General features: G+C 30.9%; 1 long non-coding RNA gene across 1 annotated transcript; it reads right to left on the reverse strand.

Moving 5' to 3' along the window:
- Positions 1–9,705: 9,705 nt before the first annotated feature.
- On the reverse strand, positions 9,706–14,304 carry LOC143058914 (uncharacterized). Its single transcript, XR_012973288.1, has 4 exons — positions 14,189–14,304; positions 13,630–13,709; positions 12,572–12,702; positions 9,706–10,886 (listed from the first exon to the last, which is right to left on the reverse strand). It is a non-coding gene; the product is annotated as an uncharacterized LOC143058914 (long non-coding RNA).
- Positions 14,305–14,770: the final 466 nt, after the last annotated feature.

Genomic DNA, 14,770 nt, shown 5'->3' on the forward strand with positions numbered 1-14,770 from the left:
CGTGGAAGGTTACAGTGGACGCAACAAATTGTGATGTTGCTGGCGCTACTAAGGAACTAGGTAAAGGAACAACTAGCATTGGTGCAACAAAACATAACTAATGCCACAAAAATTGACAGAACTAATGTTAATAACAAAAAATTTTGCTCAGAGGGATACAGTAGAATGCAAAAAAGAATCTGTAATATCATAAGGTACAGTGGAGAGAGAATTGGTGCTATCAAATATGTTGTTTTTGTGAAAATGTTATCTATGCAGTTCTAAAAAAGATGGAGAAAATCCAGTCTTCACAATTACCAGGAACCCCTGGAGTAAGTCATTTAATTCCATTTGAATTCTCTGAGACCTTTGTTATGGTGGATGTGCAGGAACTTTGTGAAGTCCTTGTGTTAATTCAGTCCAGAATGCGGTTCGATAACATTGCTCCCCTGTCAACCTGAGTTGTTTAATAGTTGTTGCTTTGGGATAAATGCATGTTTTGTATCAATTCATAATCAGGAATAGCTGGAAAGGAAAGAAACGTGTTGCTACGTGAAACCGGAAAGGCCGGTACGACTTTAAAAAAAAATCTAGGGACGATCGTTCTGAGTGTGCCACCTTCACATTCAAACGTGTACACAAGCACATTATTCCCTATCTATGTAATGTGTTTTCATAATTATGTGATATTGGGCAAAAAAGCAGCAGTTTATTGTGTCTTGTTGTTAAGCATTTCCAGGGGATATAATGCTATTATGCACGATGTGTTTGGTAGGTTTGCTACATTGTAACATTATATAATACACACTCATAAAGTGGATTAAAATAGCCTCCCACACTCAATTAACTGAATTTCAATTATTCTAATTACCGTAGTGCTTTAAGACTTCGGAGGTTCATATCACTTATATTCATATATATTATATATATTTTTATATCGGATTTTTTATACTATTGATGTTGAACGGTTCGTAGTAAAGAAAATCCTATAAAACCGTTGAATGTAAATGATATGAACTTTTATATATTGTCATTTAGTATAAGACCGGAGATTCATATCATTTACATTCAACATTTTTATCGAATTTTTGTTTACTATCAATGTTGAACGGTTGAACGGTTCAACATTGGTAGTTAAAAAAATCCGATAAAAATTAACGGTTCAACATTGGTAGTTAAACAAATCCGATAAAAATTAACGGTTCATCATTGATAGTAAAAAATTTCCGATAAAAATTAACGGTTCAACATTGATAGTAAAAAATTTCCGATAAACATGTTGAATGTAAATGATATGAAACTCTGAAGCCTTACATTATAGGACTATCGTTTATTTGTTCTTTATCATAACCATGATAACTAAATGTTTTTTTGTGGTGTATATTACAAAAAAAGGGGGTGGGTGCTTTTAAAAACACAAAAATAACTAAACAATCTTACAATATCTGTTTACACAATGAGAGAGATATTTCGTATTCTAAAACTAATTTTTCTCACATGTTTGTTAGATATGTTGAAAATACAGACAAATGTTTAGTACTTATATCCTTGAAAAACTATGTCTAATATATATGTTGCTAATATATTCATCCCCTGTTTTTCAATTCATTTGTTCAAGATGGGTTGTTCAAGATACAGCTCTGAAGAATATGCAATAACCTAACATTGCTAATTTAGCTAACAATAAATTCAGTACATTTTTCTAACAAGTAAGGACCAATGAAAACATGACCAATTAAGCAGGATCTTGTGGTGTCGTAGACATAAATGATAATTCAACATTTTCGATTTATATTTTTCTTTATTTCATATTCTAGTATATTTAATAATATGTTTATATTTTGTGATCCATCTAATGCATAAATCCAGTAGCAGATCCGGGAAAGAGCTCTGAGTTCCGATCCGTTTCTATTGGGGAACATGTGGTTGCAACCCCCTCTTTATTGCTTGTTCGATTTTTTGTTTGCAGTGTCGAAAAGGGAGATAGACAGCAGTTTTATCAAGAAGTTATATGAAAGTTCTGCTATACATCTGACAGTCAGGAATTATTCTGAAGTACACATGTCGTCCAGAGGCATGGAACAGAGAGGAGAGGTTTTAAAGTACCTGATGCTAATATGAGATTCCAATTTGAACTGAAGAAAGCAATATATAAAGATATGTAGGAGAAAAAATCTATACGAGTAAAGGTATGCCGAAAAAGGAACTTGTTTTTTTATATACAGAATTTGCCAAACGTATCCATAATAGAAGAGATGTGAATGCATCCTTCATAGTCTTGTAATACTGATGGTAATAATTTATATAATTTCTGAGGTAATATAGCAGTGCCATTGGTTTCCCCTTTCTCCTTGTCCAAAGAACTTGATCATTTGAACTCTTTTTTTTACAAATTGGAGCCCTGTTCAAGAACAGTTAAAAGAGCATATGCTTAATTCTTAATGTCCTGCAAATTTTCGACTGTAGGTAAACTATTAAAAAAAGAAAAAGATATAAATAGTAAATTCAAATCGTATAAATCGTATGAATAATATTGGCCAACAAAAAAAGTATCACATTAGTCTTCGGACAATTGTAAGATGCTATAACATGTATAAGATAAAATAAAAATGTATCGAAAATATAGCACAGAGAAATTATGATATAACTCAGTGCAATCCCAATTTAAGATGCTAACACATCAAAAGAAAAACAAAATCACACCATATCGCCACATGACACAAAACAAAAACCAACTGCAATCAACATATAAGACGCAAAAAATCCGTTCGCGGGCAACTACCGACTTATTATACTGTATGATCGAACACAAACATATCCAAAATATGACACCAAAGAAATAAGACGCAAACTCAATTACAAGACATTGCAAGATCAATAAATGATGTATAAAAACATAATTCCGAACGACAATTGGTTAACACAAACAAAAGGAATACAACGATATAAATCTATGCTAACCCAAAAACTCAACTTCACAACGGTCAACCAATCCGGCTTACTGTATAACTAAGGTGTAACAAAATGTAACAAAACTTTTTAGAATAATACAGAAATTATGACTGTCGGTGTAATTGTAATTGTTTAAGAAAAAAACATGTAAAACATGCAAATATTATTTTTTTTTAGTTTTAATCACTTAAAAGTCATGTGATGTTAAATATATAGGACGGGTATGTTCGTTGCGTAAATTAATTAACAAAATCCCGTCATATAACATTCAACTTTGAAATTGCGTACACATATCAAATTTAGGTGTGCCACTTTGGGAACGGTCTAAAACGATTGAAAATTTATTTTTAAATTTTGGTAATTTTTCCCTGATTTTTACCATGTCGGGCAAAAAAAAGTAGCAGTTTATTAGGAGACCCCCTAAATGACGTAACAGCTTGACTTATGGTCGTTTTAAAAACCATTGTTTGCAAGTTGCATTGCTATCAATTGTACAATATGAAAATTAAACAACGTGAATGCAAATATTTATAAAGACTTTACGGAAAGTAACTTTTGTGACATCTTGACAACCGCATACAAAGTTCATTTCACTTTTCTCACTTCTTAACACATGATGTCGAATTCTGTTGTTCTATTTAAACCGCATATCGGACTGTATTGACACAAGAATACAAGTAAATTCAAATGACCCGTACTATGTATGCAGACTTCAAAACAAATATAGCCATTGTCTTTAAATTATTTCCAGTTTGTGAGATAATTATGTGTTCATTATAATAATTCATGAAACATTTTCAGAACTGATTGATTCTGGCAGAGTTCGAAACAATACATTAGAACTTTTTGCTTTTACAACATTGTACTTTATGGCTTTATAACTATTTTGATCTGAACGTCACTGATGAGTCTTATGTAGACCAAACGTGCATCTGGCGTATTAAATTATAATCCTGGTACCGTTGATAACTTTTTAGGAATACATATATTACAAAATTTGTTTTTGTTATAGAAATGTTTGCCCTTGAAAAGTTATAAAATTGTTAGAACATTTGTAACAGTTACGCTGGTAAATCATTAAAAGAGTTTTAAATTAATGATCTACATGATCTAAAATCCGTGATTTCTGTCACATTTCAGAACATTTGTCGACTTTTCTAGTTCCTGAAGAGTTCTCAATTTGTTCTAGAATTCCATTTCAGAATATTTGAAGAATTTGCTAGTTCTTGAAGAGTTCTCAATTTGTTCTAGAATTCCATTTCAGAACATTTTAGAAATTTCTGTATCTACGTTTTATCTTGTAATGTTCTTAAAATGTCCTAGAATACTTCCAGGATGCTTTCAGAACTGAGCAATGGTTTACAAATGTTCTGGATATATTCTAGAAAAATGTTTCAGAACAGTTCTAGGACAAATATTCTAGAACATACGTAACAGTTCTTGATGTTCTAGTACAATTCCAGAACTGTACCCACTTTTAGAACAAAATTTCGCCGGAGAATCCCTCCTTACATAAAAATATAACTCATATACTATGCTGTTATAAAAAAATTCATAATAAAGTGCAAATACGGTCAGTTTTGGTTGATGCGGACAAATCATTTTGTTATTTGAGTCCGTCTGACAATGTCTGAGGTATAAAAACTTCTGAAATTTGTTTACGATTCAATATTTTGAATAAAAAGAGGACATGCTAGAACTCTAAAATCATGAAAATGCTGCGAACAAAATTTAAATAGTCATTATGGGCCAATATTGCTATCATTTGTATTATACAATCCATCCTTACATGAAAATATAACTTATTTACTATGCCGCTATAAAATTTACATAATAAAGTGCAAATATGGTCAGTTTTGGTTGATGCGGACAAATCATTTTGTTATACAAGTCAGTTTTAGGGATAAAAACTACTGAAATTTGTTGACGGTTCAATGTTTTGAATAAAAAGAGGACATGCTGGCACTCTAAATTGATGCGAACTAAACTTTTTAGTCATTATGTGCCAATATTACTATCTTTGTATTATGCAATCCATCCTTACATGACAATATAACTCATTTACTATGCAACTATATAGGTTTACATAATAAAGTGCTAATATATTCAGTTTTGGTTGATGTTGACAAAAATTTTGTTATATAAGTCAGTTTAGGGTATGAAACCTACTGAAATTTTTGACGATTCAATATTTTGAATAATAAGAGAACATGCTGGCACTCTAAATTGATGCGAACAATTTTTTTTAGTCATTATGGGCCAATTTTGCTATCAATTGTATTATACAATCCATCCTTACATGAAAATTTAACTCATATACTATGCCGCTATAAAATATACATAATAAAGTGCAAATATGGTCGGTTTTGGTTGAAGCTATTCTAGTCAGTCTGAGGTATGAAAACTACTGAAATTTGTTTATGATTCAATATTTTGAATAAAAGGAGGACATGCTGGCACTCATGATTGATGCAAACAAAATTATTTAGTCATTATGGTCCAATATTGCTATAATTTATAATTTGTTGTATTATACAATCCATCCTTACATGAAAATATAACTCATTTACTATGCGGCTTTAAGGATTTACATAATAAAGTGCAAATATTGGCAGTTTTGGTTGATGCACAGTAATTATTTTGTTATATGAGTCAGTTTGGGGAATTACAACTACTGAAATTTGTTCATGATTAAATCTTTTGAATAAAAATAGTACGGACATGCTGGTTTTAATATTGATGTCAATTGGTTTATAATATACGGTCAATAATGACATAAAAATATAACTGAATTACTCCGCTGCTATATAGATAACTTGATAAAGGGCAACAATTTATCAGTTTTGGTTAATGAGATCAAATAATTTTCTTTTAAGCGTCATCTTGAGTTAGCCTTTCTGAGATGTGAAAACTGTTTGATTTTAGTGATGATTAAACTAGTTTAATAAAAGGTCATACTTAAACTATATTTTTGTGAAGAAAAGAAATTTATTACGAATAATTTTGATTGAATTAGGCTGAAATTATCTTAAAAATGAAACATATTATCACTTGTACAAATTATTGTAAAATGTAAAATAACCAAAAATAACAACATTACCGAATACCAAGAAAAAATCAAAACAAAAGTCCCTTACTAAATGGAAAATAAACACCTCAAACACATTCAACGAATTGAAAACAACTGTCACATTTCTGACTTGGTACAGACATGTTCTTTTGTAGACAATATTTAAAATCTCAATTGTATAACAGTCGTATTGTAAATGTAAACGGCAGTTTCATTTTGATTAGATCGTTTAACTACAAAACATTCAATTTTAAATGTGCTTATCTGATAGATTGTGTGACGCAACGTAACAAAAGATCATATATAGCTAAAAAACTACATTTATCCTAATTATTGGAAGAAAATTGCTCCCCAAACAGTTTGGTTGTTTTTGTTATCGATACAAAAATCTTAGATTTACCTTCTCCATTTCTTAGTTCTTAATATTCCTGATACACTTGTAATAGACCTCCATCCTTGTTACTGTCGCTCGACTGTTCTAAATTGGGAATAATTTTAGCGGATTTTTTGGGGGTCTACGTACAATGTTTTCGGACGTAACATAAATGTTCATGCATATCAACATATGTAGATGAATAGTCAATCCCCAAAAATTATCATATCCATTCTGGCGCCTGAAAGGCAGACGGTAAAATCCATGTTATGGAAATGAACAAGAAACACCATATAACCAACAGGGTTTCGCTCATCATCAAACATTGTCGATGAACTTAGACAAAGAAATACAAAGTTTTCGAAAATGTAAAAACAGTTAAAGCACAAAAACACTAAACTCGGAGTAGAATTCGAAATGGAAAGTCGCTAATAAAATGGCAAAAACAAAAGATAAAACACATCAAACGAATGATAGATAGTTTATTCTCATAAAACCATGATTGTACAAAGGTTACAGAAAAGTTTAAAGAATAGAGTACATAATTACAAAAATAAAAATGCATTAAAATGCATAAAATTTCGGATGAGATAACATATAAAAGAATATAGATATATATACTTAAACAGTCAAATATGAAAGTACAAATTGTATAAAGAAACACTTTTTGTATATAAGTATGATTAATAAATTATGGTTGTTAAGAAGGATTGAGTTTACTATTAAAACACATCGTTATATATTGATAACGATGTGTGAACAAACAGACAAAATAGGTTTAATTTTCAAAACAGGGGCACATAACCGTGTAAACATGCATCTGATCTGTAATTGTTATACATATAAAATACATGTGTTTGTTTCATTGACTTATATTAATGATCACATGTAGACATATATTTTTTTCTTTCAAAAGTCTACTTTTACCTAGAATGTTGTATAGTGACAATGTACTTGTTCCATAGGCATGGCAGAGTTATTTTTTCTTTCTACTTTTATTTATTGTATTTTATTTAAGTCTGAATTGTATGGTATATGGGTTCGTCTTTGTTGTTCCAGTTACTTGTCATCTTAGACATCTAACTGAAGAACTTATATTAAACCGAGGTTCAAGATAAACCAATAACAACTGATTACACAGTTAGCTTTTTATGGCTTTTTTCAGAATATTGAATCTCATTTTTCACAAATTTAGTGTTCATGTAAATATATCGAAGAGAGAGATTAATTAACAAAATTTTCTCTGTATATGGATGACTGTAAAATTGAGACTGGAAATGGGGAATGGTTTAATTTTTAACAATTTAAAGACTTAACAAAAATATTATAATAATTCATGAACGAGCATTTTAACTAGATCAGCTAATTTACATTTTTCACACTTGGTGTAACTAAGAAAAAACGAGAACTGCCAAGATACATATTATTGTAAGAAAGCTCATACCAAAGTTTGAAGAGCAATGACACCTACTGAACATCAACATAACAACTGAACAAAATGTATATACCCTGTTAAGCTTGAGAGACCACAGTGTGCCAGGTATAGCACAAGCACTCTGACATTAAGGTTTATACATATGCACCTATTGTTCTAGTTTTAGGAATTTTGGTTTTATATGTTTGACGGCTTTATGTTTTCTTTCTATGAATATGGTGTGTTAAATAGTCTATCCCTTTTGTCCGGGTGAAATTCTTTTCAAATGATTATTAATGAAACCTTGACGCCTTATGTACACATCTGTTCGTACTTTTGAGAACAGCCCGGATTTTCCCTGATATTCAACATTTAAACCATGCAATTGATTGTTTATACAAGCAATTAAATGATTAGGTTAAGCGCTTCTTGCACAGTTCGTGTCCACTGATGTTATCAAATGAACACAAATGGTTAGCTGGTCAAGATGATTTAATTTCCATATCCTCTGCACTAAATATATTTTATATTCTTGTCTACAAAATGTTCTAATAGTCAGGGTATTTTTTAATGAAATTTTTTTGAACGTTTTCTTCAAAAATTCATTTACATTATATATAAATTTAATTTTTCTTTAGGATTTCTGCAGCTAATTTGGAAATGCTATAATGATAATTTTAAATTTAGCAAATTTGGTATGTTTTAATATTATATTATTATCAATCGGATCCAGGACCAATCCAGTCTATCTTATTATAGTCCTTCGTAATTAATTCCATTTTTCATGTGCATATATTTGAAGCTGGTATATTAAGTGAAGGATAAATATTTCTTCACAAAAAAGTTTTGATGGAATACAATTTTTAGCATTTATTTTGATATTTTGTTTGAAATTCGTACTTGCAAGCTTGTAGCATATTAATTGTGTATGTATATTTGGAATAAAAATCAAAATCTGGTCTGTGTACCTTATACTAAAAGAGGCGTTTCAGTTACGGTAATGTAGACCTAGACCTATCCTCATCAGGTATCCCTAACCTATATCATGTATATGTTTCCTTTCTTACGATCATATTACAATGTATTATAGGGAACATATGTACTTAGGTTCAAGTAGATCGGACTCCAACTTCATCAACAACTGCCTTGACCAAAAAATTTAATCTGAAGCGGGACAGGCATAAGGACAGACGAACGAACGGACAAATGGACGCTACAGCCAGAAAACATAAAACCCCTCTTCTATTGTAGGTGGGGCATAGAAATAATGCACAGCTGTGCCATGAGCTAGATATATCGATACGTCTAACGGTTTAATATCTTCTCAGTGTCATATAAGAAATTCATGAAAAAGGAGGTTATCTAAATAGATATAAATCAGTCAACAAGGTTTAATGAAAAATGGTCAAAGCACTTGAAGGTTATTCTCTGAAAACTAGAGAATCACCCCACAACTCGGAAATGTGAAATCTGAAATTTATTAAAAGCGAAAGGAAGCTTAAATAAATAGATATAAACAATTCACCAAATTTTCATGAGAGTTGCTAAAAGTTTTTGAGTTGTTACCAAATACTAGAAAATGTTAATGTCTGATATGTTAAAGACGGACGGACAAAGATATACCATAAAATTTCCTTTAAGCAGGCGTTTAATAAGGGGGGGGGGGTGTTCTTATCCCATATTGTCTAATTTGCTTCATGAATATTTTATATTAAAAAAAAATGAAATATTAGGAAGATTTTGTTTTATCATCTAATTAAATTTATCAAACAAAATGTGAAAATTACAAAGAATATTCATTTCTTATCAAAATTAATCTTCAAAATGACAATAATTATTAATCTATTCTACATTTAAAAAAAAATGAAAATTAATAAAAATTATTCATAACTTTATATTATATTCCTTTAACTGTATTTGAACATGATTGATAAAAAACGGTGACTTGATTGTCAAAATCTTATGAAGAATAAACATACATAGATAATGTTACATGTAGTAGAAATATTTATTTTTCAAGTAAAGACAGAAAATGCCAAAATGTTGACTCTTTATCAGATAATATATGTGTAACATCTGTGGTCAGTTTAATGGGAAGAGTGATATATACATTTCAAGGACTTCAAACTGTGAACCTAATCAGTTGTGAAATTTGAGATTCCCTCAAATCTGAGGGCATTCTTCGAGCTGTACTATAAAGTATTCGTATATTTACTCGTTTGTCACCACGGACACTACAGGATCATGCATTCACCCTGCAGAGTCATGTTGTATGTACTATTTTGAATTAAGTAATATAAAACATCATATCAAACATTCAATATAAAATTATATCGAACTAAACATTCAACTGCATTAAAAAAAAGCTTATTTTTGACGCCTTTTACAATCTTATGAATAATTTATCACATTAAAATATTGTGAATTTATGAACATACAATGTCACGATGTTATTGGCAGACACATGCAATATGTTTACTCACGTACGCATGCTTCATACCGAATAGACAGCAATTTTCGACGTTGCATATTGTGTACTAAAACTAACTTAGTGTAATTAGATTAACTGACTGCAACATGCTTCATGTAAGAGTGTATAAATAAAGATAGCTAAATACAAAATGGCAAACATAGATAATAAAACAAAAGGTACTGGAACACCAGAATTCGCAATCGTTTGTGCTTCGCAAGTAACATCTTAAAATTGATTTCGAGTTACATATGTTTATTTCAAAAAGATGTTTGTATGGAATGCTATGAACATAATGTTCAATCAAATATCGTATTGTTGTAAATTTTGTTATTGTTCAAACACTACTTGTAACTTCCCATGGATCACAATAGTTCACTCTCTGGTTTGCAATGTTTTGCTGACGTGCTTTTTTACTCTCAGTTGTCAGTTTGAAGTTCATCCGTAACGTTTCTGGTCGTACAGTCGTCCTTCTATCATTTACAACACAAATTGGTCTTGTCTTTAATGCACATAATCGGGCTTTGACTTTGCAGCCGAGCATGGTTAGCCAAATCATGAGCGTTATTAAACTAACGACTATGATATATATAGGTACAACATTTTGTACACCAACAGAATTATAGACCTACAGAAAAAAACATGGATATTATTGATTAAAAAAACCTTCATAAAAATTTACAAATACATTCTTCAACATATTGAATAAATACTTCGATTTCCCTCTGTCTATTCGATTAGTAGTTTGGTTAATTTAAAAAAAAGCCACAGAAATGAAGCGATTAGTGTCAATTAGAAAACTCTCCATCAGAGTCAAACTGACACAAAACGGTAAATCCATAGGTTACCATGCATGATCTATCAATGACCAAAACAGTGGACGAGATTACTACACAATGTATGCATTTCTTATGTGTCGAGTATTGCTATGTATAAAAAAGATACCAATGAAACATTCAAACTAATCTGTCCAGAGTCAAACAAAGAAAACACAACATCAACTCTTAAAGACCTTAAAGACTAAGAATCAGTTACCCTACCAAAACTGGTGGTGCGTCGGAAGTGTTAACAGACCCATCCCGTCGTGTCCTATACAATATATAAATAAGTATTTTAAGTGATAAGGCATCACACAATTATATTATCAGGATTTGATTATCACACTTATTAAGCCCCAAGACATTGCACGACATCACCAAATTAATAAAACATCGATCAAGTACATTATCTAACCTTGAAACTTGATCATGTACGAAATTTTAAAATGGAAGAGTTTTATAAACAACAAAACAATTAAAAACTTTAAAGGCATTAAGAAAAAAAAATCAATAATTAAAACTGAAGCAAGGCCAACATCACCCCATTGAAATAAAAACTCATGTGATTTGGTATGCTCCGTAATTGTAGACAGACCAGAGGTCAAGATCTAGGTAACAATAATTGAAGCATATCCGTCTCTTGACTGTAAAACAGATTTTCAATATCAGAGTGACAAAGGATACCAAAGGGACATGCAAACTCATAGTTCAAAATTGGATTGACAATGCCATGGCTCAAAAAAGACGACCGGACAAATATTTAACCACACGACCAAACAAAGAAAACTACAGACTTTGCAACACGAACCCCACCAAATACTGGGGGTGATCCGGAAGGTTAAGCAGATCCTGCTTAATATGTGGCACCCGTAGAAATGTTCATATCATAACGGTAACATGGATAAACCTAATCATGATTACTTGCAGCACATTTGATTTATCGTTTTGTTTTTCAATCATACATATTTCAAGTAACAGTTATCTATATTTAAAACAAAATCTCAAACATATTACATCTAAATTAATTGCTTCACAGTCATTTTACTCCTTAATACGTTTGTTTTGTGTTAATATTATCCACATTGAAAAGTTGTGAATAAACAAATATTAAACTATCAATTGGAGATTTTAATCTTGTGATGAATACCAATCATTTTACTCTTTCATTACACACAATTGATAGTATGTACGGGAAATTTAGAAACAGTGAACGCATTTGATATCAATTTATGTTTTATGTTTTGTCCAGTGACAGTTAATTCTAATTTTGGTCCTCAATGCTCTTCAACTTCGTACTTTATTTTGGCCTTTTAACTTTTTTGCATTCGAGCGTCACTGATGAGTCTTTAGTAGACGAAACGCGCGTCTGGTGTATATACAAAATTTAGTCCTAGTATCTATGATGAGTTTATCTATTTGCTCACACTGAATCTTTATTTTTAACTTTTAACTCACTAGTCTGCTGATTAGCGCGATTTTACCAAATAAAACCTACTCTGTGACTGGGAGCATCCTGAAATACACATTCGCAGTCGTCCTCGCTTTCAAGAAATCTAACTTGTGAACCTGTACATCGAACTGAACATGATTGTCGGTGATCCCAATATGGACATTTATAAAAACATTCTAGATACAGAAAAAAAAACAAAAGATAAACAGAACATGATAACAATAGACAAGTCAAACAAAACAGAATATCCGGATGTGTTTGGCATTGTAAAAGTTTATAACACAGAACATATAACATTATTTAATGTGGTATTCTTATTTTAACAATGTTTAAAGCATCCGTGTTTGCCATGAGTGTCTATGAAATAAAATTCCCCAAGTACTTCAATACATTTACACCCCTAGTTTTTGGTGGTGTTGGTGTTGTTTATTCTTTAGTTTACTATGTTGCGTCGTGTGTACTATTGTTTGTCTGTTTGTCCTTTTCATTTATAGCAATGGCGTTGTCAGTTTATTTTCGATTGATGAGTTTGACTGTCTCTCTGGTATCTTTCTTCCCTCTTTTACACGTGTGACGTCTATATCTGTAGAAGGTGTTATGTGTTTTGGCCGCACGCTGTCTAAAGTCTAGTCATTCTAGTAATCATGATGACAATAGTGTATATTGTATATTCATTTCAGCTTGGTATTCGAATCCGGTTGCGAAATCAGACAACTCTCAGTCAAAAAATAAAACTGTTTTATACATAACGGAGGGTTTGAATGGGGTAAAATGATTAAAGAATAATGCCCTTAAAAAATGAAGATTAGAAAAATAACGGGCAAATAAAAATGAAGATTAGAAGAATGCGTGGTCTAATTTTTTGAAGATTAGAGAAAAAAGATGTTATTTCTAAGATTAGAGAAAAAAGGGGGAAGAATTAAATGTTCACAGAATATCAGACTTTTGTCTACTTTGCATTTTTTTTGGTTATAACATCCATGTTACTAAGTCCTGTTTTGATGACTTTTTTAACTTTGATACTAGTAGACATTAAGGAAATGAGTATTTTTATAAAGAATTGGTCTGTTGGATTTCATATTTTTATTGCTGAAGAAAATTACCTCCATTGTATGTAGGATAACATTCTGTGGAGTACACTTTATAGCAATATGAGCAACACGTTGTTCGATTCATAAGATATCTAAAATGGAAGGACATACTGGATTAAAATGACAACAAATATATACAGATGTTTACTTTTTAGAAGAAAAAAAACTTTTAATACATGCGTTCAATTATGTTTGACACAATTCAATATAGAGTCTGACATGTTATTCCAGGATTTGTCACTTTAAGCAGTACTTTACCTTCATATTAACTCAACATATTTGTTTTAGCCTGTACCTATATGTATTTGATAAGTTTGTGTATCGTAGATAATGTGAACACTAGAAGGAATCGTCTGATATTGCCACACGCATCGACAAAAGCATTACAATACATGTATTCACCAGAAACTATTATGTTGATTGGTGATGAATGTCATATTTCTAATTATTTCAAAACGTGTATGCATATAAACTCTATGTATAATTTTAAAACTTCAGTTTCTTTACGAATTTTGAAATGCTTAACAGTAAAATAGATTGCAGCTATGTTGATTATCACAAAACGACTTACATGTTTGATTGCGATGTCAGTTTGAAATTGGACTTTGTTGTTTTTGAATCACTAATTTCCATTAAAGCTATCAGAAATATACAAATCTTCTTGATACCACACCGTTTCATTTTTTTTTTTTAATTATGTAGAAATTAGTACAATGTTACTATAATAATAGACTATGAACACTCATTTCCTCTTCAACAAGGAAATAAACGCATCCGGAATTCATTTAGTTACTTTTTACAACTTTTTGTTAGGATTATTTCATAATTAACTCTTAAACTGAATACAAATTGCTTGTCAGAGGCCACTTTGTAAATTAATTGAAAAGGTTGAGTAATGTATAATCAAAATAAAACTATCAGTTTCGGATTAACCGTACTGATTTCGATCTCTTTTTTTTTGTTGTTGAGTATTTTATACTTCTCACACAGCCAAACTAACGCCTTGTCTAATATATAGTGCTTGAAAAAGATATTCTGTACAGTCTTCACATTTATGTACACTAATAAACACTCGTGGTGTCATAAATGGATAGCACATTAACACGTCTGACGAGCATTAAGTATATGCATGTATTCAAAACCTTGTATTTAG

Source organism: Mytilus galloprovincialis, chromosome 14 (assembly GCF_965363235.1).
Source record: "Mytilus galloprovincialis chromosome 14, xbMytGall1.hap1.1, whole genome shotgun sequence".
NCBI lineage: Eukaryota > Metazoa > Mollusca > Bivalvia > Mytilida > Mytilidae > Mytilus > Mytilus galloprovincialis.